This window comes from Bombyx mori, chromosome 8 (assembly GCF_030269925.1).
Source record: "Bombyx mori chromosome 8, ASM3026992v2".
Taxonomy (NCBI): domain Eukaryota; kingdom Metazoa; phylum Arthropoda; class Insecta; order Lepidoptera; family Bombycidae; genus Bombyx; species Bombyx mori.
In genome coordinates, this window is record NC_085114.1 from 15,389,888 (window position 1) to 15,403,016 (window position 13,129).

The following is a 13,129-nucleotide window of genomic DNA, read 5'->3' on the forward strand; positions in this document are numbered from 1 at the left end:
AAAATTACCAATATTAATGCAATGCTAAATATTGCAGTTTTTATGAAAAATTTAGAATCCTTTGGGTTATTGGGTGTATTGATGGGAAGTTGGTGGCCTTAAAAATATCTGCTACCAATAAAAAATGGTTTTACTGTCGCAAAGAATATCATGCAAGAAATGTACAATTTGTAAAGCTATTAATATTTTTCGAAATTCTGATATGTAATCCATAAACGAAATGTGTATTAAGAACCTATGTAATCAGATTGTATTCATTTCAGTTAAATTGTAATTGTGTATATTGCTATAAGTTATTGTGAAATATAGTATTTATCTTAAATAAACTTTATTCAGTTATAATCAAAACAAAATAAAATCTACTAGATTAGTCAATGACAGCAAGTAATGACCATTATAATTATTTAACATCTTTTCGGGCTTTCTGTATATTGTCAACGTTCCAACCTTATGACACCTTTTGCTATTTATTTTTTTATTGCTTAGATCGGTGGATGAGTTCCCAGCCCACCTGGTGTTAAATGGTTACTGGAGCCCATAGACATCTACAACGTAAATGCGCCACCCACCTTGAGATATAAATTCTAAGGTCTCAGTATAGTTACAACAGCTGCCCCACCCTTCAAACCGAAACGCATTACTGCTTCACGGCAGAAATAGGCGATAAAGCTATGCTATGCTAGCAATACCTGCTAATAATAGCTAGCTATTGCTAATATGGAGGAAGATACTCCTGAAGCTTTGTAGCACCACCTCATTCCACTGCCCGTAACTCAGTGTAAAGAACAATAGGTATGTTAAAGAGTAGATTCAGGTGTTTGCTGATCTATAGGGTGCCAATTTACCACCCTGATAAGATAGTAAAAATAGTTGTTGCGTGTTGTGTGTTGCACAACATTTGCAATTGTGCAGAGCTGCCAGTTCCCATGATTTGAAATGATGAGATTACATGTACATTATGGTGGTCATGTTGAATTACTTTGTTAAATTTTACTAATTACCTAACTTATAGTGTGAAGTAACTTCAAATATAAATTAATGATTTATAAAAATAGTTTTATTCAATAGTTATATACAATAATTTTGAAATTTGTTTGCATCAGTAACTTATGTGGAATCCAGGTTTAAAATTGCTAGCTGCATATGCTAATTCCACCAACAGTTCATCCTTCTTGCAGATTGTCGACTATTCATTCCCCCATGGTTGTAAGTTTCATTAAGTTATATATGGTACTGTGTTCAAAAATGCTTTGGACAACACACATATGAACACCCTGAATCTTCACCTGCAGTTCCTCTATCCACAAAATTCTCTCAGTAATTTGAGTACACTCTGCTTTTCATTGTAAAAGTGGTGACATAGCAGGTCAGGTGTTGAGGTGCTGAAAAAAAAAAAAAAAATTATTTAAAAACAAGGTTAGGTAAAATACAATGTTTACAATACATGCAACAAAATGTTTTTATTTACAAGTAACAGCATTATACACAAATCAATGTCCCTAATATGGTGGTTCAATGAATAGGTACTTTGACCTGAATAAACACATATCAACCCAATCTCTTGACTAACATGTGAGACCTACTGTGGCTGGAGCTACTAGTAGTAGCATCACAATAAGTAGAAGTTACTTGCATTTAGTTAGAGGATGATGACTGCAAAATAGGTGATTCTTGATGCAATGCTAAAAAGGCAATAAATATTAATTTTTAAAATGCAAGTTTTGTTTAGGTATTTATTTCAGATAATTAGGTATAACATACATACCTGTATGTTTGCGATTGTTCCAATACTGATACATTTTCCGAGTTGGCTATAAATTCTCCTTACAATATTCTGATGATGTGGATTAGTATTTTCAATCTGTTGTAGTTCCTTAAATATAATAAAATAGGTTATGCCTAAATTTTGTTCATTTATTTTAAACTGAGTATGCAGCCTTTAGCCAACATAATGTCAGTTTAGTCAATACTCTGGCACTGCCTGCCACCCCTGTACCAGTATGCACACCCTTTACCATAGATACAGTCACCTCTGCATCAATAAATACATTCCAACAACATCAATCTAACTTGCAATACCTAAATTGTTAATGATTTGATTTATTTAATTCAAAATAATTTTTTTGTTGGTGAATTTGAGATACAAATAAATTACCTTCATGCCCTGTTAAAATAGAACATCAATAAAAACGTAGTAGATAGATATATCATACATAAATATATGTTAACATGTCCTAAATATCTCACCGGGAATGGATCTTAACTGACAAGAGAATTTAGTTCCTATATTTTTTTAATATCCTTGTTCTCTTATTGAACATGTTGAGATTCGATTAATCCTTTTGTTTCGCTAGCTTTTAACCCAAAACGTTTATCAATGCCTCTATTTGCGCCAATGTCGGATGAGAAGAACGCTCTTTAAATCTGTTGGTAATATATTTAAATTTTACATTAAAAACGAATGGATGAAACATTGATAGCCTCAAATTAACTTTTACTTACCTCATAATTTTTATTTAACGTTAAATTCACTCACAAAGTAACAACAAATCTAGAAAAAGCAAAATTAAAACTTCCGACCGCTCGAAATTGTTTTGAAAACAATTAAAATTTTGTTTTTTAATTCTGGTATTCGTCAGTGCACGCAAAGGAACTTAGCGTACAGCCAGAAATTACAATTAATTTCATAAATATATGACTTTTAATTTTATTTTTAGATATATTAGATGTGGTTTAGACACCAAAGCTTAAATTCATAGTATTTTCTTACAGAATGCTTCTAAATACAAAGAAAAACTGAAACCGGTAAGCTTCGATTTACATTTGCGTGTATACGGCTATCCCTAGTAGTATTGTAAACAAACTTCGTTGTCACTTCACTTCGCTCGAGGCAGGGTAATTAAGATTAGTGTTTACAGAATGCCAAATCAAGGTCATTCCATTGCGAATGCGAAGTGATGGAGAATTTCGTAGTGAGATGCGAGTTCTTGTTTGAATTTTAGAGAATCGCACGGCTGATTTCAATTACTCTAGAAATTCACGAGGCGTCTTGCGTATGATTTCTGTTTTCTTGTTCTCTTGAAAATGTAAGTTGATTGTCCGGAATGCCAAAATCTGAGATGACATTTATCATACTTCTATTAACGATTTTGTTTCTACTAATTCTAATATTTTTTTTATTGCTTAGGTGGATGGACTTAACCTGATGTTAAGTGGTTACCGGAGCCCGTAGACATCTACAAATTATTATAGAGACTTTAGCGAGCTTTTTTTGGTTAATTTTTTTGCCTATATTAGTGAACAAGCTCTCTATGCCACTGCCCATGTTCAGACACGAGTCCAAGTCTCACCGATATAGTGTAACAGTTGTCTCACTCTTCAAGTCGGAAGGAAACGCATTACTGCTTTACGGCAGAAATAGACTGAATAGTTACAATACGCCCTACAACCAGTAAAAGCCGTGCTGATATCTCTGGTATCCTTAGTCGCCTTTCACGACATTCGCAGGAAGAGATGGAGCAGTACTGTTCTCGGCCGATCTCTCTCAGCCAAAATTTTGTTTTCATAACCAATGTATAGCTTCAAATAAGCTTAATCAAGATATTCTCTCTTTTATGTAAGGTTATGTAATGTAATAATACCGTGATAATAATATACAAATTAAAACATTTAAAAAGGATCCTTACTTACTAATAAAAAAATTACTTTTCGAACTTTTGTTAGAAATCGTTAATCTTACATTTCTGGTGGTGAGATGTGTACTAACTCCTCTAGATGCCGACACCCTGCCAACAGGCAAACAACAGCTTCCATTTACGAATTAAATATTTCAGTTTGAAAAGCGGGACATCAGTATATTTACTGGCGGTAGGACCTCTTGTGAGTCCGCACGGGTAGGTACCACCGCCCTGCCTATTTCTGCCGTGAAGCAGTAATGCGTTTCGGTTTGAAGGGTGGGGTAGCCGTTGTAACTATACTTGAGACCTTAGAACTTATATCTCAGGGTGGGTGGCGCATTTACGTTGTCTATGGGCTCCAGTAACCACTCAGCACCAGATGGGCTGTGAGCTCGTCCACCCATCTAAGCAATAAAAAAGTGTAAGTTTGACTTTGCGTCGTTCACTTAGGTCTAGAGGCTTCTAACGAGCTAAACACTTGTTCTACGAAGTATAAAAATGAATTGCTGTTCGTTAGTCTCGCTAAAACTCGAGTACGGCTGGACCGATTTGGCTAATTTTGGTCTTGAATCATTTGTGGAAGTCTAGAGAAGGTTTAAAAGGTTTAGATAAATATGAAAATGCTCGGAATTAAATAAAAACAACATTTTTTTTTTCTTTGATGCGTCCCCCATTGGACTGATTCCTTTTGTTTGTTTTATGTTTATTTTATACAAAAGTTTAGGTCTTTTATTTATCGATTGAGACACTACGAAGTCTGCCGGGTCAGATAGTTTATAATAATTTATGGTAGGCTGCGGCTTGGCTCTGCTCCTGGAATTGCTGACATCCATGAGCGATGGTAACCACTTACCATCAGTTGGGCCGTATACTCATCTGCCTAAAATGGCAATAGACAAAAAAAATAAGCTATATATGTTTTTTCATTATTACGTCAATAGAATCTACTAATAAATATTATTTGCATAGATAGGCAATTCAGTCGACGGCCCGGCTGATGCGAACGTTTTGTTTGCTCACCTTCAGCAATACAACGCTGTCATAGCTCCGTTGACACAGCGGCTATTGTCGATGTCAATAATAACGAAGATTAGAATAAATTTGTTGTTTCATTTTCGATTTTGTATAATAATGTACAATGAAGTATGTAACTATATATGAAGAATGAAGTATGAAGTATGTTTACTGGTGGTAGGACCTCTTGTGAGTCCGCACGGGTAGGTACCACCACCCTGCATATTTCTGCCGTGAAGCAGTAATGCATTTCGGTTTCAAAGGTAGGACAGCCGTTGTAACTATACTTGAGACCTTAGAACTTATATCTCAAGGTGGGTGGCGCATTTACGTTGTAGATGTCTATGGGCTCCAGTAACCACTTAACACCAGGTGGGCTGTGAGCTCGTCCACCCATCTAAGCATAAAAAAAAAAAAAACTCACATTTGCCGCGACATGTTTCGCTGTTAACAATATAGCTTTATTAAAATACAAGTGAGACTTCGCGGGTCTAGTTGTGATGCCCATGGGCCTTACTAAGCGCGTTACAGCTGGCCGTGACCTCTACACATTGACTTGACTGACGACAGCGCTCTGATTGCTGACCATAAGGGCCATGGGATCGATTCCCTCTACCAGCCAACATACGTATTTATATAACCGATGTCTTCTGTGCAATCGCTGGCCCGGCTGACGGTACAAATGTCTATAAACATAAAGATATAAACATTAATGTAATCAAAGTCAAATTTCTCGGAAACTCTCGCTTATTCTCTTAAAAAAGGTTAACAAGACATCAGCCATTTGTCACGTGGAATGTTTATAAAAATATCTGTCTGATGTTTTAGCTGTAACTTGAAACTTAAAACTCGCACGAAATGTTGATAATAAACATTTCAGAATGTCCCCAGTGGGTACGCAGTTAGTTCAGATTTTAGTTTGGAAAAAAAACAAAAACAATTGAGGAGTGACTTTTCAAAATGGCTTATTTCTGTATGATCATTTTTTTTCAGGAACAAGAAAAATACGAAAACTTTTCATACATGAACATTTTTAGTAACAAACTTTTATGTACATAATCTAGGTAGGTTAATAGATAAATAAATAAATAAAAACGCCACGTTAACTGGTCCCGTGCTAAGTTCGTAAAGAACTTGTGTTACAGGTACCAGATAACGGAAATAAATGTAAGATTTTTATTATACACGTACATATATTTAATATACATCCATAACCCTGAAAAAGACATTTATATTTATCATACAAATATCGTCCCTTGGCGGGATTCGAACCCGCGACCCCCTTGTGTAGTGACCATGTCACTTACCACTACACCAGACGGCCGTTAAATCGTTTCACAATGTATTTTTTTTTTAATACTCTAAATTATGAGTTATTATCATATGATTTAAGGAAATAAGCCATTTAGTCGCAAACTCAAATAAATAAGATGTTTTGTTTCAGCACTCCTAAGAAATAAGCCATTTTGTTACGTTGTTAAGCCTTTTTGATACGTATTAACAAAATTTCCCTAGAAAATGTTCTAAAAGTGAGCCATTTTCAAAAAAAACTCCTATCATAATTAGTAGGGCCGAGAATTGATGTGAATTAAGCTATTTTGTTGCGGAAAGCATTTTCTATGGCCATTTTCTTCGATATTTAAGTACTTTAGAACCAAACACTTCACGTCATACGATGTGAGTGTACACCAAGCCCCGGCATTAAAAATTGCATTAAAAAAATAAGTAAAATTGGGAACCCGAAATAAGCCGTTTTGAAAAGTCACTCCTCAATTTTAAAATCATTAAATCACAAAAAGTTTATTATAGAAATTGAGATCTTTAATAAGCAGTTGTTACAATTTTTTTTTATTTTTTAATAACCACTGTTTTACTGAAACTTTATTAAATTATAAAAAAAAGAACACAATATTCCTAACCTAAAAGTACATGTTATTATCCGCAACATGCTTCGTCAGAATTCGTCAGAATCATTAAATTGGAGTTGTTTGAATATCGAACTTTTATTAGTGAGCATTAGAAAAACCCAGGAATTCACTTTCCGAACTAAATAGTTATCTCGGAAATTATTAATAACAACAGTAATAAATATTATTTACGAAACTTACATTCGTGTTTATAACAGCAGGAAAACGAGTGCGTAGTTATAAGTATAGACTTTAAATACGACAGCATTAAGAGGGAATCCATTGGAATATTTACGAGTATATAAGTCCTTTTTGAAATGAATGTTTGTCAGTGGATGCTATCGCCCTCCGAAGGACAAGGCCAAAGATTATTATTTACTTTCTATTCTCAGATTCAAGGTTAGTTAATGTCAAAGTTCAACGAAAACAATCTTCAAAGGATAGTTTTGTAAACAAGCTACGCGGATTCGACTCCGAGGAAATCTCAGAAGGTTTTTTTTATATCGAAACTCTGGTCAGTGCTCAGTGGTCAAGGTTGCACACTAATTATAACCCCCTTATAAATAACCAGACAACTTACTGCCATGTAAGATCCTGACTTCAGTAATCCTATTTTTTTTTTTGCTTAGATGGGTGGACGAGTGACCCCCCCCCCTGGTGTTAAGTAGTTACTGGAGCCCATAGACATCTACGACGCAAAAGCGCCACCCACCTTGAGAAATAAGTTCTAAGTCTCCAGTATAGTTACATTGGCTGCCCCCCCCCTTCAAACCGAAACGCATTACTGCTTCACGGCAGAAATAGGCAGGGTGGTAGTACCTACCCGTGCGGACTCACAAGAGGTCCTACCACTAGTAATAATTCAATAATTAATTGCCAGTTAATTGTCAAATCGATTGTTTTTTTTTAAATTTCTTTGTTATTACACAATCTCTCATTTGTCAAAGAGCTCTTTAGCTATTTACTTTCGTGTACTTTTTTGCTCAAAACCTAATTTAAAATAAGGTATAGGAGATAAGCATACGAAAGGAATATTTCATTGATATTACAAGCACGGCTTGGTTTGTTATAGAGCAATCTAGATTTAGTTCCTCGTTCTTTGAGGTTGATGGTTACCTATTAAGAAGGTTAGGGGCACAGCCAAGCTGCCGCTGACGATCCCAGAGCGCGTTAACCAAGGATAAATCAGAGCTTTCAGGAGATCCTTTGGAGAGAACCTGGCATCATCCTTAGCAAAGTAATATCTGGTATCACATTATAGATGAACGCAGTAGTATGGATAATTTAGATAAACTCTCCTCTGCTGGATAGGTGCGATGGTAATAAAAGGATGATTGGATCGTGGTGAAAAAATCCAGAGACTCCTGTCAATGTAATATCTACAGAGCGGACCGTAGCCCCTTTAGACGCGGAGAATCTGAACGCGGCGTGCGTAAGAGAAGCAAAAATATCAACCAGTGAAGAGTGGTTACTTTCATACCCTCAACAATTACTAGAGAGTTTGTTTATTAATTGCATAGGTGGGTGGACGAGCTCACAGCCCACCTGGTGATAAGTGGTTACTGGAGCCCATAGACATCTACGACGTAAATTCACTACCCACCTTGAGATATAAGTTCTAAGTCTCAAGTATAGTTACAACGGCTGCCCCACCATTCACCTAAACGCATTACTGTTTCACGGCAGAAATAGATGAGGTGGTGGTACCTACCCGTGCGGACTCACAAGAGGCCCTACCACCAGTAATCAACAGTCCAGGCAAACTAATCAGAGAGTATTATTATTTAAGTCCCTTTGTAAATAAGCAGTCCTTTTTAGAACGATTTATCGGAGTCTTATCCGGGGACTGTCAAAAATAGCGCATTTTGGCTCTCTGAAACGATCATCCACAACATATTTTTACAGTTCGCTTATAACGAACTAACAAAGTTCCGATAACTCGTCCTGGATGGCGATCATCAATGCTTTATTTAATGTGTGTTTATTTAATCTTGAAGTCGTCGTGGCCTAAAAGATAAGACGTCCGGTGCATTCCTGTTGAAGCGATGCACCGGTGTTCGAGTCCCGCAGGCGGGTACCAATTTTTCTAATGAAATACGTACTCAACAAATGTTCACGATTGACTTCCACGGTGAAGGAATAACATAGTGTAATAAATATCAAACCCGCAAAATTATAATTTGCGTAATTACTGGTGGTAGGACCTGTTGTGAGTCTGCGCGGGTAGGTACCACCGCCTCGCCTATATCTGCCGTGAAGCAGTAATGCGTTTCGGTTTGAAGGAGGGGCAGCCGTTGTAACTATACTGAGACCTTAGAACTTATATCTCAAGGTGGGTGGCGCATTTACGTTGTAGATGTCTATGGGCTCCAGCAACCACTTAACACCAGATGGGCTGTGAGCTCGTCCACCAATCTAAGCAATAAAAAAAATATGTGAATTATACATATAAATGTATATGCATTTTTTATAATTCTTTATTATCTGCAGTAATTCTTTCTATCATAACAGAGAGTGTTTTATATCAAACAACCGCTGCTTTTATCTAGGTTCAACGTCTGGGCGTAGATAAAAAAAAACACAACTCTTCACTTCCCTGTGACGCAATGGAAAGATGACGCAAAGAACACACAACGTTTTATTAACTAGAAACAAAGTTAGACATAGAATAACGCTAGGAAACCATTGACCGGTCTTTGATTATGAGCATTCATGAGCTAACATCAAGCCACGCACTATGTTCTCATCTAGGTAACGAACCAACCAGATTTGAAGTCGTCGTGGCCTAAAGGATAAGACATCCGGTGCATTCGTGTTGAGCGATGCACCGGTGTTCGAATCCCGCAGGCGGGTACCAATTTTTCTAATGAAATACGTACTCAACAAATGTTCACGATTGACTTCCACGGTGAAGGAATAACATCGTGTAATAAAAATCAAACCCGTAAAATTATAATTTGCGTAATTACTGGTGGTAGGACCTCTTGTGAATCCGCGCGGGTAGGCGCCACCACCCTGCCTATTTCTACCGTGAAGCAGTAATGCGTTTTGGTCTTCAGACCGGCAGCCGTTGTAACTATACTTAGATCTTAGAACTTAAATCTCAAGGTGGGTGGCGCATTTACGTTGTAGATGTCTATGGGCTCCAGTAACGACTTAAAATTAGGTGGGCTGTGAGCTCGTCCAACCATCTAAGTAATAAAAAAATAAAAAGGTAACGAAACAACCAATTTGGAGTGTAATTAGAAAGATATCAAACCTATTTTAAACTAGAGGTAGAGTGGTTGAGTGTTCCGATTAGAAGGGTCTGGTAACCGTTACACTTCTAAGATTTAGACCTCATGTCTCAAGCTATCTTAGGTGGCGTCATGTTTATGAGCTCCGGTGACCACATCAAATTATGTGGGCTGGAAACTTGTTCAGCATTTACACAATTAAAAAATGTATAATATTATTAGAGTTTAACATATTATATTGTAGAGGCCTATGACTTGGTTATTTTTAAAACGAAATCTTTTATTTTGTTTCCTTTGAGGTAAATATTAATTAATGTTATCGTGGAATATAATTGCCTTGGTTATAGAGCTAACCAACACTCATAAGGGAAGTCATACTCAAGATTATGGTTGCTCATTAATACAAGCCATGGATACGTAGCGAAGGTGGTGTGGGTGGTGGTGGTGGCAACGGTAGGACGCTGAGAAGAAAAGAAGGAAGAAAACTTAAATCGAAGATTTCTTATTTACTTTTTTTTATTTCACCTGAGATAACGAGTACACAGCCTACCTCTTATCAAGTGGCCATCGGAACCCATAGACATCACGACGTCACCTATTACGAGATATGAGATGGAAATCTCGATTTTGTTATGTAACAACTGTCTCACACCTCAAACAGAATCGCATTACTGCATTACGAAAAAAAAAACGATAGACACGCCCTACTTAAAGAAATGATTAAGTAAATATAAATAAAATTAAACAAAAAACATAAACTTCGATAAGAAAGCTTTAAGTTTATCTCTGAAGCTACAGAGGTTTTATCACAAACGTAGAGCCTATGTCTCTTAAACTAAAAGTTAAACAAAATATTCTAAATCTAAAGAAATGTTCTGTACAGCACAGCGTACATAAATTATGCCAAATACGCCCTTCAATACATAAGAAACAATAAAATCAAAAACAATTAGATACACTACAACAACTGTACACACTACAACAGAGGAGGACCGTTCGGATTGTCGATAATCCCATTCTCACGGATCGTTTGGAACCTCTGGGTCTGCGGAGGGACTTCGGCTCCCTCTGTATTTTGTACCGTATGTTCCATGGGGAGTGCTCTGAGTTTTACTAGTCGTCGTGGCCTAACGGATAAGACGTCCGGTGCATTCGTATTGAGCGATGCACCGGTGTTCGAATCCCGCAGGCGGGTACCAATTTTTCTAATGAAATACGTACTCAACAAATGTTCACGATTGATTTCCACGGTGAAGGAATAACATCGTGTAATAAAAATGAAACCCGCAAAATTATAATTTGCGTAATTACTGGTGGTAGGACCTCTTGTGAGTCCGCACGGGTAGGTACCACCACCCTGCCTATTTCTGCCGTGAAGCAGTAATGCGTTTCGGTTTGAAGGGTGGGGCAGCCGTTGTAACTATAATTGAGACCCTTAGAACTTATATCTCAAGATGGGTGGCGCATTTACGTTGTAGATGTCTATGGGCTCCTGTAACCACTTAACACCAGGTGGGTTGTGAGCTTGTCCACTCACCTAAGCAATAAAAAAAAAAAAAAAAAACAGAATTGTTCGAGATGACACCGGCATCTCGTTTTTACCATCGCACCGCCCGCCACCGGAGTAGAGTTCATCCATACTACCTGGAGCCACTGCGGTCATCCACAGTGCGTTTCCAGAGATCTTTTTTGCCACGTACCATCCGGCTATGGAATGAGCTCCCCTCCACGGTGTATCCCGAGCGCTATGACATGTCCTTCTTCAAACGAGGCTTGTGGAGAGTATTAAACGGTAGGCAGCGGCTTAGCTCTGCCCCTGGCATTGCTGAAGTCCATGGGCGACGGTAACCACTCACCATCAGGTGGGCCGTACGCTCGTCTGCCTACAAGGGCAATAAAAAAAAAAAAAAACTGTATTATACATTTTTCATATGAACACATACAAAATTCAATGTTTAATTATTACTAAAAACAAAACATTTTAGTTAAAACAACGTTGTATTATTGAAGTCTAGGATTTTCATTGTATTGTTAATTGTTGAAATTGATAAGTAAAAACGGAATTATATTTTAGTTCTAATAATCCAGACAAACAACAAATTTTAAAGGAAACAATTTGTTTAATTGCTTCCTTCTGTTCAGAGTTAAATCGTATATGAACCCTATAGTTTTTAATGAGACGCTAGAAGTTTACCATCATCTGTCCCAGAGTATAATCCTTGTTTTCTTTATAGGAAGTGACAGAACGAAAGAAGAAAAAACACTGCGAGTGGTATTATTATTAGTTAGAACGACAGTTTGAATTGATGTTCGAATTGTATAGATGCAAACTTATCTGGAAGATATCTTCTATTCTATGTTAGCCACCGCCATACCTTGGTCTATTGACCTAGCCCCAGACAGAAGTAAACGAAGACACATTTCATATGGTCACCACCTTCTTTTTTTTCTACCTATTTTCTGGTAGCCTAGGAGGCTATTCCAGCTACAGCCGGAGGGGTAGGTGTGCTCACGGACAAGAGGAGTGCGCGCAGAATTTATTACCCGATCGGAATCGCGGCCTATTGAGAAGATCCGGCGAGAAACTCAGTGGGCTGTGTCCATAAGTTAGTTCACTCGTCGAACTCTACCCTAGTTCTTGACTTTCTCTGGTTATTGCCGCGTGTCTGGTTGTGGTGTTGACCGCGGTAACCGGTACTCTGACCGGGTTCTGATCCCAGACAGAGATCGGACGTCGGGTGTAAGAGTGTAGGGGAGTCGTTTAGTGCGGTAGGGCCCTAAAATTCATTGGGCCCGCGGTCTGCTCCCAACATCTACAGATCGTCAAGTCCCACATACCCCGCGCGCCCCATAGGCGCGGGGACCTCGTAGGAGTTTCGGTCCACGGCGTTAAAAAAAATATGGTATGTACAAGTTCCGAAGAACAACATTTAGAACATCCGTCTACTGAGCAATAACACCCACTCGGTTGAAGATCTTCCTTTCTTAGTTAATCCCACATTCTCGTCCATTTCACACGTCCCGTTTTCAAGAGCAAGACATATCTTTAAATTCAATGAATAAATTAAAGAAAAAGAGATGTTTATTTGTTGAAATACAATTGACATTTGAATTTTTGTTTATTAGACTCGAAAATTGACATTTAAAAAAATTCTTAATGCATTTAGAGATCTTTAAGTCAATCGAGATAGTCAGAGTCATCTTTATTGCTGCCGCTAAATAATAGAGCCTTCTCAATGAGCAGGGCGACATTCAAGTATTAATATATACAGACTTAACCACCAGGACACGGTAC

At 37.5% G+C, this 13,129-nt stretch overlaps 1 protein-coding gene and 1 long non-coding RNA gene across 14 annotated transcripts in view; one reads left to right on the plus strand and one right to left on the minus strand.

Annotated features, from left to right (window-relative positions):
• Window positions 1-13,129, plus strand: part of Br-c (broad-complex) — a 182,779-nt gene that overhangs the window by 113,373 nt on the left and 56,277 nt on the right.
• Window positions 1,389-3,006, minus strand: LOC119628793 (uncharacterized). 2 transcript variants are annotated; one of them, XR_005244947.2, is made up of 4 exons: window positions 2,503-3,006; window positions 2,248-2,424; window positions 1,766-1,873; window positions 1,389-1,682 (listed from the first exon to the last, which is right to left on the minus strand). It is a non-coding gene; the product is annotated as an uncharacterized LOC119628793 (long non-coding RNA). The 2 variants fall into 2 exon arrangements; XR_009973743.1 differs by having other exon boundaries at window positions 1,766-2,424.